The 16,987-nt window shown below is 39.0% G+C and overlaps 1 protein-coding gene and 1 pseudogene across 1 annotated transcript in view; one reads left to right on the top strand and one right to left on the bottom strand.

Moving 5' to 3' along the window:
- GALNTL6 (polypeptide N-acetylgalactosaminyltransferase like 6) overlaps nt 1-16,987 on the top strand; it is a 1,308,188-nt gene that overhangs the window by 561,928 nt on the left and 729,273 nt on the right. The gene's annotated exons all lie outside the window — the stretch shown is intronic.
- Nucleotides 751-1,154, bottom strand: LOC142454499 (small ribosomal subunit protein uS8-like; annotated as a pseudogene).

The following is a 16,987-nucleotide window of genomic DNA, read 5'->3' as shown; positions in this document are numbered from 1 at the left end:
CCCTTCATTCACCCACTTTTCAGTTTTCTGTACCCCAGGGAGGGGGTTTATGTTGATCCTTGTGATCGGTTCCTCCTTTCTCTCCCCACCTTTCGTTTATCCTCCTGGTATCACTTCTCTCATTATTGGTCCTGCCTGAGGGGGTTATCTGTCCTGGATTCCCTGTGTTTTTGAGCTCTTATCTGTACCTGTGTACCTGCTCTGGTCTAACCGGATTTGTAAGGTAGAATTGGGATCATGATAGTGGGGTTGGGGGAAGTATAAAAGAACTAGAGGAAATCTGTGTGTTCATTGATGTTATAATACACCTTGACTGCTTATATCCTCCCCATACTCCTTCTGTAAGGGAATGTCCATTTTTCCTACAGATGGACTTTGAACATCCACTATGAACTCCCCACACACATGAATTTTTGTTCTTTAATGCCTGATACCTGATCCTATCAACACCTCATGATCACACAGGCTTGGGTGCTTCTCCCATGTGGGCTTTGTTGCTTCTCAGCCAAATGGCCGCTTGTTTATCTTCAAGCCTTTGAGACTCCAGACACTATATCTTTTGATAGCCGGACACCATCAGCTTTCTTCATCTCATTTGCTTATGTACCTAACTTGTCTTCAGTGATGGTGTTGGGAAGATGAACATCATGGAATGCCTATCTGCAAATTTTTGGTGATTTTTCTATAGTAATTGTCTTTCTTTCTTATTTAATCCAGTGGGTGTTTTATTTGTTTCGATGTATTACATCCTTAGAAAAAGAAGCCCAGCATCCCCCCCGACCCCGCTGCCCCGTGTGTTTTTGCCTGGCTTCCTCGTGGTCCATGATACCAGCGGAGGTCGTCAGTACAATGAAACCGAATTGCCAGGAAGGGAGCAGGTTATTCTGCCACTTTTCTAGATCTTTGAGCTGTACCCCAAATCTAGAGCTGATGACTCAGCACTTGTTTAATCTGCCTGTGAGGTTCACTACAATTTTCCCAGCTCTGTGATCATCCATGATTTCAAATTCACCAATGTAGCCATGCTTCATCATCACAGTCAGAAACCAGACAATGACTTTGGAACATGGCCTGATAAGAACTTGGCGCTTGCCTCTCTTCTTGGCATTATTGATGCTCTTGAGAGCGTCGGCCAGGATGTTCGTGGGCACCATTATGGCGGCATGGAAAGATGGCAGAAAGAGATAAAGTAATTTTCTAAGATAATTTTCTTTGTTATGGGCAGTTACTGAAGTTTCAGCTCAGTTAACTTAGTGGTTAGCCAAAAATTGGACATAGATTCCTTAATTTTGGCAACCAAGACATTTCTCAGCTTTTTCTGAAAAAATCTTAGTGTGTTTACTTTTAACATTGTATGTCTTACAACTCAACTCTATATTTTTGCTTTTGCATATATAGGATACTAGAGTCAGGCATTTATAGATGAGATGTACAGAGGCTTCAGAGGTTAGTGGAAAATTCCATAATATTTTAATTCCATTTGTCTATGAATTTCTTGAGTCTCTCTTGTCTTGGGAATTTTTCTGTGTGTGCACATATTTTTAGATCCAAGAATATATGACTGACTTTCAAAGACCCTTATAGACACAGCATTTTCTAGATGTTCCTTTTAAGTGATTTTCTTCAACTGGAATTGCTCTTGCAAACAGGTGTAATTCTTTTGATAGCCAGGCACCATCAGCTTTCTTCACCACATTTGCTTATGCACCCATTTGTCTTCAGCGATCCTATCATGGAGGTGTGCAGTCAATGATATGATTTTTTGTTCTTTGATGCCTGATAACTGATCCCTTTGGGACCACTCGGTCACACAGGCTGGTGTGTTCTTCCATGTGGGCTTTGTTGCTTCTGAGCTAGATGGTCACTTGTTTATCTTCAAGCCTTTAAGACCCCAGTCACTATCTCTTTTGATAGCCGGGCACCATCAGCTTTCTTCACCACATTTACTTGTTCACCCACTTTGGCTTCAGCAGTTGTTTTGGGAGAGTGAGCATCATAGAGTTCCAATTTAATAAAAGAAAGTATTCATGCATTGAGGGAGTGTTTGAGTAGAGGCCCAAGGTCCCTCCGCCACCTTAATACTTAACCTATAAATATATAGACACATAGATCTATTTCCCCATCCTCTATATATATTTGCATGTACATGTCTTTGTCTAGCCTTCCATAAATGCCCTTTGCCTCCTAGCTCTTTCCTCCATCTCCCTTGACTTTCCTGGTGCGCTACTACCATGCTCCATCACCACCTGGGCTACAGCTATACCTCTTCTCTACGCAACCTTACCCTTGATCATTCCCCACCAGGCCTGCCACTCCCCCCTCTCTACCATTTTGGGTCCCATGTTGTTCCCTTGTCCCTGTGTTTGTTAACACCACTTCATTATCCCCCCTGCCCCCCCACCCCAAGTCCCCCCGGAACTGTCGGTCCCGTTGTTTTTCCTCCAGATAGTTCATCCAGCCTGTCCCATTCAGACAGACCTATGGAGACACAAACATGCATGAAAACAAGACAGAGGAAAACAAAGCAACAGATAGTGTCTGGGGTCTTAAAGGCTTGAAGGTGAACAAGCGGCCATCTAGCTCAGAAGCAACAAAGCCCACATGGAAAAAGCACACCAGCCAGTGTGATCACGAGGTGCCAAAGGGACCAGGTATAAGGCATCATGCAAAAAATATATATATGTGTATGTATATGTATATATATATGTGTGTGTGTGTGTGTGTGTGTGTGTGTGTGTGTGTGTGTGTATATACCATATTGAATGAAGGGGGAAGTGCAGAGTGGAGACCCAAGGCCCAAGTGTCAGCCACTGGAGATCCCCTCATAGAGGGGTTTAGGAGAGGAGATGGGTCAGTCAGGGTGCGAGGTAGTACCGATGAAGAACACAGCTTTCCCCCAGATCCTGGATGCTTCCTTCCCCCAACTACCATGATCTGAATTCTACCTTACAGGGCTGGATAGGGCAGAGGTTGTACACTGGTACATATGAGGTCTAGAGGCACAGGGAATCCAGGGTGGATGATACCTTCAGGACCAAGGGTGTGAGGGGCAATGCTGGGAGAGTGGAGGGTGAGTGGGTTGGAAAGGGGGAACTGATTACAAGGATCCACATGTGACCTCCTCCCTGGGAGATGGATGGCAGAGAAGGGGGGGAAGGGAGACTCCGGATAGGGCAAGAAATGACAAAATAACAACGTATAAATTACCAAGGGTACATGAGGGAGGGGGCACCGGGGAGGGAGTGGGAGAAAAAGAGGACCTGATGCAAAGGCTTAAGTGGAGAGCAAATGTTTTGAGAATGATTGGGGCAGGAAATGTGCAGATGTGCTTTATACAATTGATGTATGTATATGTATGGATTGTGATAAGAGTTGTATGAACCCCTAATAAAATGTTTTTAAAAACAGGTGTAATTCTAAAGAATTGTTGCCAAGTATTTGAGTATTTTAGATTAACATCCTAAGATTTCTGAGTCAATTGAAGACAAATTTTAATAAGATTTTTCCAAGGAGTTTATAGCCAGTTTAAATAATGATAGTTCTTCCGGGATAACATTTTTAAAAGAGTTCCAAATCTTTTCTGCACCCTTCTTTGACTGATAGATTGCTGTTTCACAATTAGTGTTTGTAACAGATTGTTTCCAAAGCTGCCATAGAAAATTAGAGGGGAAGATGGAGGATATGATAACTTAGAATATAGTAAAGGCCACTGTTGTTACAAATTCAGCTCTTTTTCCCTGAGTAAATTAACCTCAGATTGTTGCAAGGCTTTCATTGATTTTATAGTTCTACAAATATAGGTGTGACCAGTTTTGCAAATATTTGCAAATTTGTTTTCTTTTATATTTATGGAGGAATAGATTTTTAGAGGGCCTAACTATTATTACAAAAAATATTTCTGTTAACCTCACCTAACCATAATTAGAACTCCTCCTTTGAAGGCGCCCTTTTATGATTATAAAGAGCACCTGAAATATCTTTGGAGGTTGCTTGTTTCTACATGATTTTGCAATGTTGTTTATGATGTTACACAAAGAGTGTTAATTTTAAAAAAATCCTTTTGAAAAGTGCCATATCTTTCTTAGATCAGGGAGAAGTTTATCACTGCTTTTTCTTAAACACATACACATAGAGAGAATTCAGTGATTAAGAAAAAATGTTGGTGAGCTAGTTAAATGACTAAGTTAATTTTTTGCAACATAAAACCAATAACAAAGACCACATGTGATTGAGTCTGAAAGACGTGCTTAGCATGTCTTGTAAACGAATAAATATTCGATAAGCAAATATAGACAAACCAATGATATTCTTAGTTAACTAAGGTGGGAGAAAGGTAGAAAAAGGAAATGTTTGCTTACAGGGTGCAGAGTTTACATTAATGGTGGTAGTAGCTTTCAGAAAAGGGTGGGCAAGATGGTTGCGCAACATGAGTGATGTAATCAATGTTATTGAAACATATGTGTAGAAGTTGTTGAATTGGTGAATGTTCTGTTGTATATATATATTTTTTTCATTTTACTGGGGACTCTTACAACTCTTGCCACACATCACTTGTATCCAGTGAATTTGTACATACATTGCCTGCATTATTTTCTAGACATTTGCTTTCTTTTGAGCCCTTGGTATCAGCTCCTCTTTTTTCCCCCCTCTCTCCTCCCCATTCCCACCCTCATAACCCCTTGATAGATTGCACATTGTTATTTTGTTTTTCATATCCCACACCGACTACTGTTTCCATTTCACCATCCCCTTCTGGTATCACTATTCCCACTCCTGTTCCTGGATTCTGTGAGTCTGAATTGAGAAGCAGCACTGGGGTGATGGTAGTGGGGAGTGAGGAAGCCTCATGGAACCAGAGGAATATAGTGTTTCATTGACGCTTTACTGCACCCTGGTTGATTCATCCCTTCCCTGTGGCCCCGCTGTGGGGAGATTGTTCCATTTTCCACAGATGGGCTTTGGATCTCTACTCAATTCCCCTCATTCTCAAAAAATGTGTTTTTGTTTGTTATGTGTCGGCTGATTCCTATTACCTGGTCCCTATGGCTCCTCACGATTGCACCAGTGGTGTGCTTCTTCCATGCGTACTTGTTGCTTCTTTGCTGAATGGTGGCTTGTGTAACAAGTCTTTAAGACCTCAGATGCTATATCTTTTAATAGCCGGGTACCATCTGCTTTCTTGGGTTATGTCCATTGAATGAGGTATATTGACCTAGACTCAATTACAGGTCTCCCACAGGGAAGGAGAAAATTCTAATATGGAACCACCAATATTCTGATATTAAAAATTAAGAAAAATAATATTTAAGCAAAGATAATTAACAATGACTTTTAAAATGTCTTAAATAACAGAAAAAGAGAGTGGGGGTAAAAGATCATTAAAATGGAAAAACCTATTAAGTTTATTACAAAAAGGGTAATGTGCATTTAGCAAAGCAATAATTGTTTCCTTAAAAAAGACTAGTTAGAGGCAAATTCTCACAAGATTTAACACAGAAATTAAAAATATGCAAATGAAAATATTCAAGTTAAAAGATTACAAATGAATAGGGACTGCCACAGTTGTCTTGTGCTGCTAAAACAGTACTGCAATAAGTAGATGAATTTAAAAGAATGAAATTATTCTCTCACAGTTTAGTAGGCTGGAACTTTAAATTACCATCAGCTCTAGAAGAAGCCTTTCTCTGTCTGTGTCTCCTGGTTGTAGGGACAGTGCCTCACTTCCCCAGGACACACGAATGACAGTCTCACAGTCTACATCTGATTTATTGACGATCTGACTCTGAAATATAGGAAACCGTGACCCTGCTCAAGGAGACTCAGCAGGGTTCTATTCCTCTAAGCCATAGAAGTTGTAGCTCTAACTACTGAGACTGAGGCATCTCTGTTTCCTTTGCTCTTTATGTCTTCAGTGTCTGCCTCTTAGTTCTTTAGTCTTTCAACTCTTTGGCCTCTTGGGTCTCTTGGCCCAGCTTGGCCTCTGCTCTACTCAGGCAAGTGTTACAAAAGGGTTGAGCTCTTCCAATAAATGCTGGAGGCATCCTACTCTCATAATAAATCTCAGTCCATCACAAACACTCAGTGTCCGTATTCTAAAGGTCAGCAAGCCTCGCCACATCAATAATGCCTGAAAGCATCCCATTCTGTTGGGAAGTGCCATTCCCAATGTATTTAGGTGTATAATTCTGTAGATGACCTCTTAATTAACTTCAGGCCTTTAAGACCCCAGACGATATATCTTGTAATAGACAGGCATCATCAACTTTCTTCACCACATTAGATCATGCACCCATTTTGTCTTCAGCGATCCTTTCAGAAAGATGAGCACCACAGAAAGCCAGGTTATTAGAATAAAGTGTTTTTGTATTAAGGGAGGAGTTTTGGAGAGGCCCAATATCTGACTGCTACCTTAACATATAACCTATAAATATATGTACATAGACCTATATCCTTATCATATATTAATATACTTATATTTGTACATGCCTATGTTTATACCTCTATAAATGTCTTTCACCTCCTAGTTCTTTCCTCTATTTCCTTTTACTTTCCTGCTGTCCCACTATCATGTTCGATCTTCTTTCATCTCCTTGTACTTCCTCGTGCTACATTGCACTTGATAGAAGTCCACCAGGCAGTCTGTGCCCTCCACACCATCAATTTTATATCTCTTGCTGTTCCTTTTCCCTAGGCTTGTGGGCTCCCCACCTCTTCTTCTCCTCTGTCTTCCCAGAACCATCTGTCCCATTGTTTTCTCCACAGGATTGTTTATCTTGCCTATCTTATATAGAGAGACATGAAAGGAAAAAAACTGATTAGATCCACATCTGTCTGCTGACCCAAATGAATGTTTTCTGATGCAGTGTCAAGCCCTGGCCCCCAGTTCAATCTATTTTCAGAATTCCTCAGGGATTTTGTTGCTTAGTTCTCCTTGCTGCTATGTTTGCTCCCTTCGTGTTATGCCCTGGTGTGGAGGGGTCAGACCAAGCATAATTCCTGCACTGTGTCTCCAGTGCTACTCCTGTAGCTAATGCTATGGGTCAATAAGGGTACTTTGTGCCTTGTGGTGAGGCCAGCCCTACAGTCCTCTCTGTGCATTGGCTACTCTGAGCAGGAATGTTGTCCTCGAAGTTTGATGGGCCAGGACACTGTATTCTCTCCCTCCCTCCTCCCTCCCTCTTAGTTTGCTTCCATGTGGCCTGGGAAAACCTGCCACTCTCCCAGACTGTATGTTTAGTGCTGTCCTCTGTAGTACATTCTTCTGGGGAGGAAGGATAATGTAGCTGGGATAAGAGCCAGCCAGGCCCCACAAACCTCTCTGTTAGTTCACTGCTTCCTGCAGGTATGTTTCCCTCAAGGCTTGGTGCACCAGGTTGAAGTCTGGTCCCTCTCTTCCTTTAGTGTGGAAACATAAACAGTTCCCTCCCCATGGTGGATTATTACCCTGTCACCCTAATACCTTCATTCCCCACTTTTTCTTATCCTTCCCACCCCTTCTTTATGTTTGTATGTTGTATGAATCATTAGGCTTGGTCTGTCCCCTGCCTGTGTGCCTGTCCCTCAACCCATAAATTATATATTTATTAAATATAGTGGACTCATCTTGTACTTGATGTTTTGTTCTTGGTTAACTTCACTTAGCAATATTTTGTCCAACTCGTCCCATGAGACAAGGTGCTTCATGTGTTCATCCAGTGTTTTAGGAGTGCATAGTACTCCATTGTGTGTATGTGCCAGAGTTTTCTAATCCACTCATCTATCGATGGAAATTTAGGTTGTTTCCAGAGATTTGCAATTGTGAATTGTACCACAATAAATATTGGGGTGCAGATGACTGGACATGGTCTATTTCTTACTTCTGGATATATGCCCAATAGGGGATTGCTGGTTCATAAGGTAGCCCAATTTCCACTTGCTATAGATACTGCCAGATTGCTTTCCATAGTGGCTGTATGTATCTACAAAAGCACCAGCAGTGGACAAGAGTTTGTCTCTCACTACATCCCTTTCACATTTGTTGCTTTCAGTTTTTGAATGGGGCTATCCTGAGGGGTGTGAGGTGGCATTTCATAGTTGTTTTAATTTGCATTTCTGTGATAGCTAATAATCATGATCATTTATTCATGTGTTTATTGGCCATTGGGATTTCCTCCCTGGTAAACTTCTGTTCAGGTGCTTTGCCCACATCCTCAGAGGGCACTCTGCTTTTTTCTTGAAGCAGACGACTAGTGTATTGTATACTTATGTAATAAGCTCTTTGTCTAATATGCCATTGCTAAAGACCTTCTCCCAGTCAATGGATTCACTTATTACTCTCTTGGTGAACTCTTTCAAAACACATAGATGTTTTATCCTTAGTACATCCCATTTGTCAATCTCAGCTTCTTCTGTTTCTGAGTTCTTACCTATTTTAGTCAGCCTAAGTATTCCCTGTACCAAGGTTCTCAGGTTTGTCTCTATTCTTTTGTTGGTAGCCTTAATAGCCTGAAGTTTTAGAGGTGTGTGATCCACCTTGAGTTTGTTTTTGCACATTGGGTGAGATAAGTATATTTCTTCATGTGGATATCCATTTTTTCCAGCACCAAATGTTAAGCATCCCCTTCTCATTTGATGTATTTTGGACCCAGATTAAAGATCAGTTGTCTATATGCTGCTAGTTTTATCTGGATTTTCTGTTCTTTTGCATTGGTCTATGTATCTGACATTTTACCAGTACCTCACTCTTTTGACCGCTGTAGCTGTGTAGTATGTTTTAAAGTCAGGTAAAGCAAACACTTTGACTTGATCTTTCTTCTTGAAGAGTTTTCTGCTAATTCGGGGCTTCTTCCCTCTCCATATGAAGTTGGGAGTCAGTTTTTTATTCCATTTCTTTGAAGGAGATTGTTGGTATTAGTATTGGTATGGCATTAAACTCATATATATGCCTTGAGTAGGATTGATATCTATACTATATTGAATCTTCCAATCCATGAACATGGGATAGTCTTCTATTTGTGGCAGTCACTTTTGATTTTTTATAGTAGGATTCTGTACTTTTCCTCATAGAAGCCTTTTGGTTTTTTGGTTTGGTATATCTCTAGGTATTTCAATCTGTACTTAGCTATTTTGAAGGGCACTGCCTTCTTGATATCCGCTTTCTTGGTCTTGTTTGATATATATTGCAAACCAATAGACTTCTATTTGTTAATCTTGTGTCCAGTCACTCTTCCTTTTTCTTCTCTTGCTGCCAGCGCCCCTGATGTGGAGCATTGGGTATTTTCAATATGTAGAATCATGTCATCTGCAAATAATGATAGTTTCACCTGTTCCTGCCCCAGCCAAAACCTCTAGCATCCTTTCATTGTTCTGTATTGTTGCTAGGACCTCCAGTACAATGTTAAATAGAAATGGGGACAAGGGTCATTCCTGTCTGATCCTTTTTTCAGTGGGATTGTTTTTGTCTTTTCTTCATTGACAATGATATTGGCTATTGGTTTTTCATGGATACTCTGTATCAACTTGAGGACTCCCCTTCCATTACTATCTTGTTGAGTGTCTTAATTAGGAATGGATGTTAGGGATGTTGTCAAATGCCTTTTGTGTCTATTGCTATTAGGTGTTGCTTGTCCATTTTCTTCTCGATGTAATAGATGATGTTGATGGACTTTGATTTGTTGAACCATCACTACATCCCTGGAATGAATCTATCCTGGTCATGATGGATGATTTTATTAATATACTTTTGTATTAGATTGGCCAATATTTTGTTAAGGTTTTTTTGCATTGATGTTCATTAGAGATATCAGTCTATAGTTCTCTATTCTTGTGGAATCCTTACCTGGTTTGGGTCTCAGTGTTATACTAGCTTCGTAGAATGAGCATTTATTCTATGTACTGAAATGGTTTGTGTAGGATCTGTGTCAGTCCTTTCCTGGATGCTTAGTCGAATTATCCTGTAAAGCCATCTGGCCAGGGAAATGTTTCATTGGTAGTTTCTTGATAAAAATATCTATTTTTTTCTATTGCTATGGATCTATTGAGATTCTTGACTTTTATTTGGGATATTCTAGGGAGAGATTGTTTTCCAACTATTTGTCCCTGTCTTGCAGGTTGCTGAATAATTTGAATACAGATTTTCATGGTAGTTTTTAATTATCCATTTAATAATATTAGGGTCCATTGTGATTTCCCCTGATTCATCCCTCATCCTGTTATTGATGTTTGCTCCTTCCTATCCATGTTTACATTTTCCAGCAGTCTATCAATTCTGTTAATCCTTTCAAAGAACCAGTTTTTTGCTGCATTGATATTTTGCATTATTCTCTTGTCTTCCCGCTCCTTTATTTCCACACTGAGTGTTTTTATTTCTTTTATTTTGCTATTGGAGGGGTTGTTCACTTGACTCTGCTGTAGTTGCTGAAGATTTTGTGATAGAGTAATAGTCACAAGCCTCTCTTCCTTTACCTACTTCCATTAATCTCTATCAAACCACCTCTGATCATTGCTTTTGCTATGTCCCATAAGTTTTGGTACTTTGTATTCTTTCTTATTAGTTTCTAAAAATGTCCTAATTTCTCATTTTGGCTAGAACCCACTCATTCTGCAGATCATTGTTTACCACCCAATTGTTTGTCCTTCTTTTTTTAATTGTACTTTATCTCCAGCTTTATGGCATGGTGGTCTGAGAGGGGTGTCTGGGTAATCTCTATTTGTTTGAATTTACTAAGGATCAACTTGTGCCCCAGCGTTTGGTCTATTATTGAATAAGAGCTATGTGCACTTAAAAAGAAGGTAAGTATTTTGCATTACTTGCAGAGCTCTGTATAAACATCTATCAGATCAAGTCGCGTAATTGTAGTTTTTAGCTCTGTAGCTTCCTTCTGGGATTTCTTTCCTGATGACATATATGTCTCTGATACCAGTGTATTAAAGTTACCTACTATGATTGTTGAGCCTGTGATTTCTGTTTTCATTTAATTAATAATTTATTTGACAAATTTCACATGTCTCTCATTAAGAGTGTATATATTTATTATTTCTCTGGTTCTTGATCAACTTATACATTTAGCATTATATATTGACTATCGTTATCTCTTGGTATGATTTTCACCTTGAGTCTATTTTTATGTGAACTGAAGGTGTGTCTCTTATAGGCGAAAGATGGTTGGGTCACGTTTTCTGAGCCAGGCTGCAAGCCTTTGTTTTTTTAATGGATCAATTCAGACCATTTATGTCCAGAGTTATTACCACCAACTGTGGATTCATTGGTGTCATCCCATAACTTTTGTCTTGGGTGTTTTCCTATGTCCCCACGTAACATTGTGCTCAATGTATATGTTTGGGGGGCTTCATTCTTGCCTTCTTTTTGCCCTTGGTTTAATATTATCTTGGTGTTTGTTCTTGGCATGTTGACTTCCAAGTGGGGTTGCGCTATGTGGTGCTATCCTATTTGTACTTGGTGAATGTTGATCTTCTGACCACAGTGAGTTGGCAAGCATTTTTCTCAGGGTTGGGTTTCTTATAGTCTTTGAGATTTTCCTATCGAGGAAGACATTTGCGTCTCTGTCTAGCTTGACAGATACTTTAGCAGGATAGAGGATTTTTGGATTGGCATTGTTCTTTTTCAAATTTTGGAATATGTTACTCCACTCTCCTCCTTTTCATTGTATCTGAAATACCATTGTACACAACTGCCTTTTTTCCTAGCTGTTTTTATGAGTTTTTCCTTTTCCTTAAAGTTAGATAATTTGACTATTTGGTGATATCTTCCTGGTTTTAGCCTAATTGGTGTCCTCTATGCTTCCTTTGGGGAAGTTTTCTTCCATGAATTCCATTGCTACATAGCTGTTAACTTCTTCCTGTGTCTTGCTCTGGTATTCCTATTATTTGTATATTGTTCCTCTTATAGAGTCTGTTATTGATCTCAGGTATTCTTCTGCCTCTTTGATTGACTTGTTTGACAATCTTTCCCAGTTGTTGAAGTCTGCCTGGTTACCTTTGAGATTATTGGTATGATCCTCTGCCTTTTCTAGTCTGTTGGTGATGTCTGTTATCTAGTTCTTTGTTGCTGTTACTTCACCCCTTTACTCCTGCATTCCCATTTTTGTGTTGACTTCATCTTGTCAATCATTTTATCTTTATTCTGTACTACCTCCCGCATATCCTATATGGCTATAAGAAGCATTCTGAGGATTTCTTTTTGTGTAATATCAATGTCTGCTCCTTCTATAAGTGTCATTAGGTTTAAGATTACCTCTGATGTTGCATTATGTTTCTTTTATTTTCTTCTTGAGGGTACTGAATTAGGTTGTTGTTTTCGGGTTGTTTTGCTGCACTTGGCACCATATTCCTGAAAGACAGGGGTCCCTGAGACTTTTCTCTGAGGTTGAATAGAGGGATTGTGTTACCTGCCTGAGCACTACTGTGCTTCAGTATTGGCCTACTATGTAAGGCAGGCGCTGCAAGTTTGGTGGCTGGAAGCAGCAGGGGTGCTTGAAAAATGGTCTGCCACCAGCAATTGTGGGTATGATTCTGGACCAGACCAGTGTTTGCCTAGGCTTGCTGGGACACTGCTGGGCCAGATTGCACTGTGGAGGGACCACGAATCTGGGCTAGGAGCTGGTTCACAGAGATACAGTGAGTAATCCCAGGGGTTGTTCACTGCCTGGAGAGAGTCTGCAGAGCTACAGTGGTGCTGCAGGAAAGCACCCATGCTGGGGGTTGGCTGACAAAGAAGCTGCTATGTCTCAGCATTACCACGTGTATGCCTCCAGGGGCAGAAGCGGCCTGGCAGAGAAGTATCAGGACCACAGCTACTGCAAGTGAAAACTGCTGGGCTGGATGTTAGCTGGCAGAGAACCCACTAGCCCAGGACAGACTCATCAAAAGTCATGGTGTCCAGATCGGCCCTGCGGGACAATCTACAGGGAACAGCGGATGAGTTCTGACCACGGCTTTAAGAGCTGTAGTCACTCACTGTGAAGGGATTCGACTGTAGGGTAAAGGGTCATGGTTGGTTCCCTGTAGTTAATGAAGTATTCTCTTTGTGGTTGTTGGAGCCCCACAGGGATGGCTGGTGGGCTCTGGCCACAGTGGCATAGGCCACAGGTAGTAGATAAGAGAAACCCGGGCATAGACACCTGAGCTACATGGGGACAACAGGGATGGGGGGCAGTTCCAACCACAGCAGGTATGGCTACGGGCTGGTAGTATGCTTAGGGCCATTTGCTGTGGGCTTGCTTTAGGTAGACAGAGGACAGGGTCTAGCCAAGACTGCTGGGATGTGGGCTGGTGGCAAGGGGATATCAGGTGTGGTGGTGGGGCGCCATGTAAAGAGGAAGGGGCTGATTGAGCAGGTGAGTGTCAAGGTAAAACTTACCCATAGCCATTGTGCTCTCGATGCAAGCTCCTTACCTGGGTGCCATCTTGTGGAGGTCTTACTCACTGAGAGTTTTTTTGTAATATTCAACTGTATCTCAAAAGTTTGTGTTTAAAAACAAAAATAGAACTTGAAATACATATGGCAAAAATATCAGGATTTGAGAAAACTAGTTGGTAATTAAATAGCCATTAATATTCCTTATATCCTTACAATTTATATCAAATTAGTTGAATAAAGTATTGTTGCAGGAAACAGTGCAGCAAAAGCTAAGATACTGCTAAAACAGAAATAACTGTCATTCAAGATTTTTTAAATTATATTTGCCAATTTTGCTTCAGAATTATAGATTTCTGTTCCCATTTAAGTATTTGAATTTAATTTAGTGACAGTTTCATACTTCAAGATAGATTGCTTGGAAGTGACTAATGATATACTTTCTAACATTTATATTTTACATGCATGCTGAAATCTGCTGATGAGAGCACTTTCTGATGCTTAGATTTTATATTTCCCTGCTAATTAAATTTACTTTAGTAAGATAAAGGTCATTTTTAAACGAAATGAAAAAGCCATGAAATATTTTTCTAGCCTGCCTTTAGTAGTCAGTAAATTTAGCTTCATTTTCAACTCTCTGCTTTATTTTAATCTTTTCTTTAAAATTATGATTTTAACATAATCTCAAATTTCATGGTTTATCTGTGAAACAGAGCAGTTGTACACTGTTTAAAACTTAATTAAAGAAAGAGCATTACTATATGGGGAAAATATAAATATATCTAATTATGAAATAAAATGTGATTCTTTGTGCAGGGGAAAGACAGAAAATAAACAGGCTAGTTATCATTATAAAATTAAAGACTGAAACATGAAATGCAAAATGATTTTATATAAAGCTTTCTTAGAGTTTTGATTACACATAGGGCATGTAAACCAGAAACTATGTCATTGATAAAGAAGACATAATTGAATCCATTCAAGAGGAAAGTGAACCGCAGAGAAACAATTGAGAAGAGTGATTTGCAGTGTCTCAGCAGGTTAATATTACGTTCTTTTTAAATGTGCTAAATTTTTACAGTGATATTATTGTTTGGGATGTCAGTTCCAACCTAATGCCCAAGGATGAAATTTTGTCCTAACTTCCATTATTGCCATGCCCCTTGATATCGATAAGCTCATTGTTAAGGATATTTCTTTCTTTCACTTTCACATACCCTGTACCAAGCATAATGTCCTTCTTTAGCAATTGGCCTTTCCTAATGGCTTGTTGGAAATAAGCAAAAGGAAGTCTCCTAATCTTCACCTCTACAGAGCATTCCAGTTTTATCTTCTTATAAAGCAAACACATCCATTATTGTGGGGAAAATTCCAACCTATGTAACCCACAGTCTTGCATCCTAGCACTGATTCAGAGGATTTCCAGTACTTGATATCTTATTGACATATGTTTCATAAATCTTCTCATATGTCACTGAATGGATATAAACTGCCAACATTTCCATTAATAGTTGAGAACAAACAAATTGTGCTGCCAAAACTCTTAGAAGTGAATAGAAATCTTCATATTCCTAACATTTTGATAAAATATCTATTTCATTATTTTTCAGGTCTATAAAGCTATCTTTTAGGTGTATTTTGCCAACTACACAGACAAATCAATGCACAAGTAAATCTAACTCTCAGAAACACATAAGAATTTCTACATGTTGTTGAGTTTCTTCTGGTCATAACTTTACATCAGTGTGATTTTTAGTTTGCATTTGACTTTCAATTTTCATATAGTTCCCCATGGTCCCCACCCTTTTATTGAGAAACATGAGAGGACTTCAAAGAGTTTCTGAAATATTTATTTAATTTTTTTACAGACAGACCACCTCATCTTTATTCCTCAGATTGGTGTGTAGATTAGAACCAATAACCTTATGTGTAGCAGCCACCAAGGCTTCTTAACAAAGATATATGAGTTAAGATTCAGAGCACATGTATTTGTGGGACACATTCCATTTATAATGTTCATGATTCAGGCATTCCAAAATTTATGTCCTTCTCACCTATAAGGCACATTCATCTCATCATAACAGATCTTAAATCAACTCCTAGTCCAAAAGTCTCATCTTCTAAATTATTCAAAGCAAGCAAGGGTGAGAGGTTAGCCATACTCAATTGTGACCCTAAATTTCTCTTTATCTGTGAATCTGAGAAATCTGAAATACAAGCTCTCTGGTTCTAAACTACGAAGATGAACAGGCACAAGTAGACATTTACTTTACAAATGGGATTACTTGGAGAGAAAAGGTATTAAATCATGATGCTAAAGTATCTTTTAATTATATTTTATTATATTTATTACATTGTATTTATGATATATAATTAATATAGGGGTTATATTTTGATCAGAATATCAGTAAATAGGATAATGATCAGGAAAAATGAGAGAAATATTTACAGTGCACATTCATTAAAATGTACTTATATCTATAAGGAACTCTATAGGGAAGCCCTACCAGTCAAATTAGCAAAAATATTAATATTCCAATTTTTTAAATGACTCAGAAAGATGACTTCATACTTCAAAAAGGAAAGTATGAAATGGTAAATGGTATTTGGTATTTGAAGAGGTATTTGATTTACGTTCGTCATTATGGAAATGTGAATTAACACCAGGATGAGAAAAGAATGCATACCCAGAGAACAAGTCAATAAGCTAATTAATTAATTAATTATACATAATTTCAAGTAGTGATTCAGAGGTGGAGAGACTAAACCTCTATATACTGATATTTAAATGAAATTAATATAACTACTTTCAGAATGTATTTGGCAGTAGCAACTAAAGTTGAGCTTATACATACCCCATGCCATAGCAGTTGTGTTTCTAAGCATACATACATCTATCATATATGTGTGTATAAGAATGTCATAACAGCTTTATTAATACTTTATAAAAGTGAGAACATGTTAATTTGCTGTAAAATGAATAAATATTTCACGACACTGGGAAGACACTTTTCAAAATTCTGTTGGCTTCCTGGGAGCTTCCTCTGCTTCCTTTGCCACGGCTTACTCACATGACTGTGTTCATCTGGAGGATAGCCCGGCCTGGAATCTATGGTCGCTCCATCATATAGCTGGAAGTTGGAGCTGACTCCGACTTCTTTAGGGGCCTTATATCTTAGTCCCATGGAAACTTTTCACATAAAAAGAGAAGGCACATTTTAAAGTGTAGGACCAGAACTCAGCCTGTTTTCCCCTTCCAGTATTCTATTCCTTAAAGAAAGTCAGAAGGACACTGTAAATTCAGGAAGGAAATGCTACTCTGTGCATGTGGGTTCTCCGTGAGTCAAAATCAACTCCACCTCAAAGATCAACCATGATTCTGTATATACTCAGTATAAAATCTATTTTTACCAATAGCACAAGGAATATATGCTTTATAAGGAAAGTTCCTTTGCATTTCATGAATCAGTTACTGGTTTATTCTTGTTTGACCATGGATGATTTGATCAGTTTTGTGTCTAACATAATGAATAAAAATATAGGTTATTACAGTCAATTCATAAAAACTTTATGTGGTTAATTGGGGCATAAAAAGGACAATGTATTTTTAAAGAATCAGAGTCAGAATGAGCT

Source organism: Tenrec ecaudatus, chromosome 8 (genome assembly GCF_050624435.1).
Source record: "Tenrec ecaudatus isolate mTenEca1 chromosome 8, mTenEca1.hap1, whole genome shotgun sequence".
Classification (NCBI taxonomy): domain Eukaryota; kingdom Metazoa; phylum Chordata; class Mammalia; order Afrosoricida; family Tenrecidae; genus Tenrec; species Tenrec ecaudatus.
Note: the sequence above shows the minus strand (reverse complement) of the source record. Positions and strands in the feature narration are given on the sequence as shown.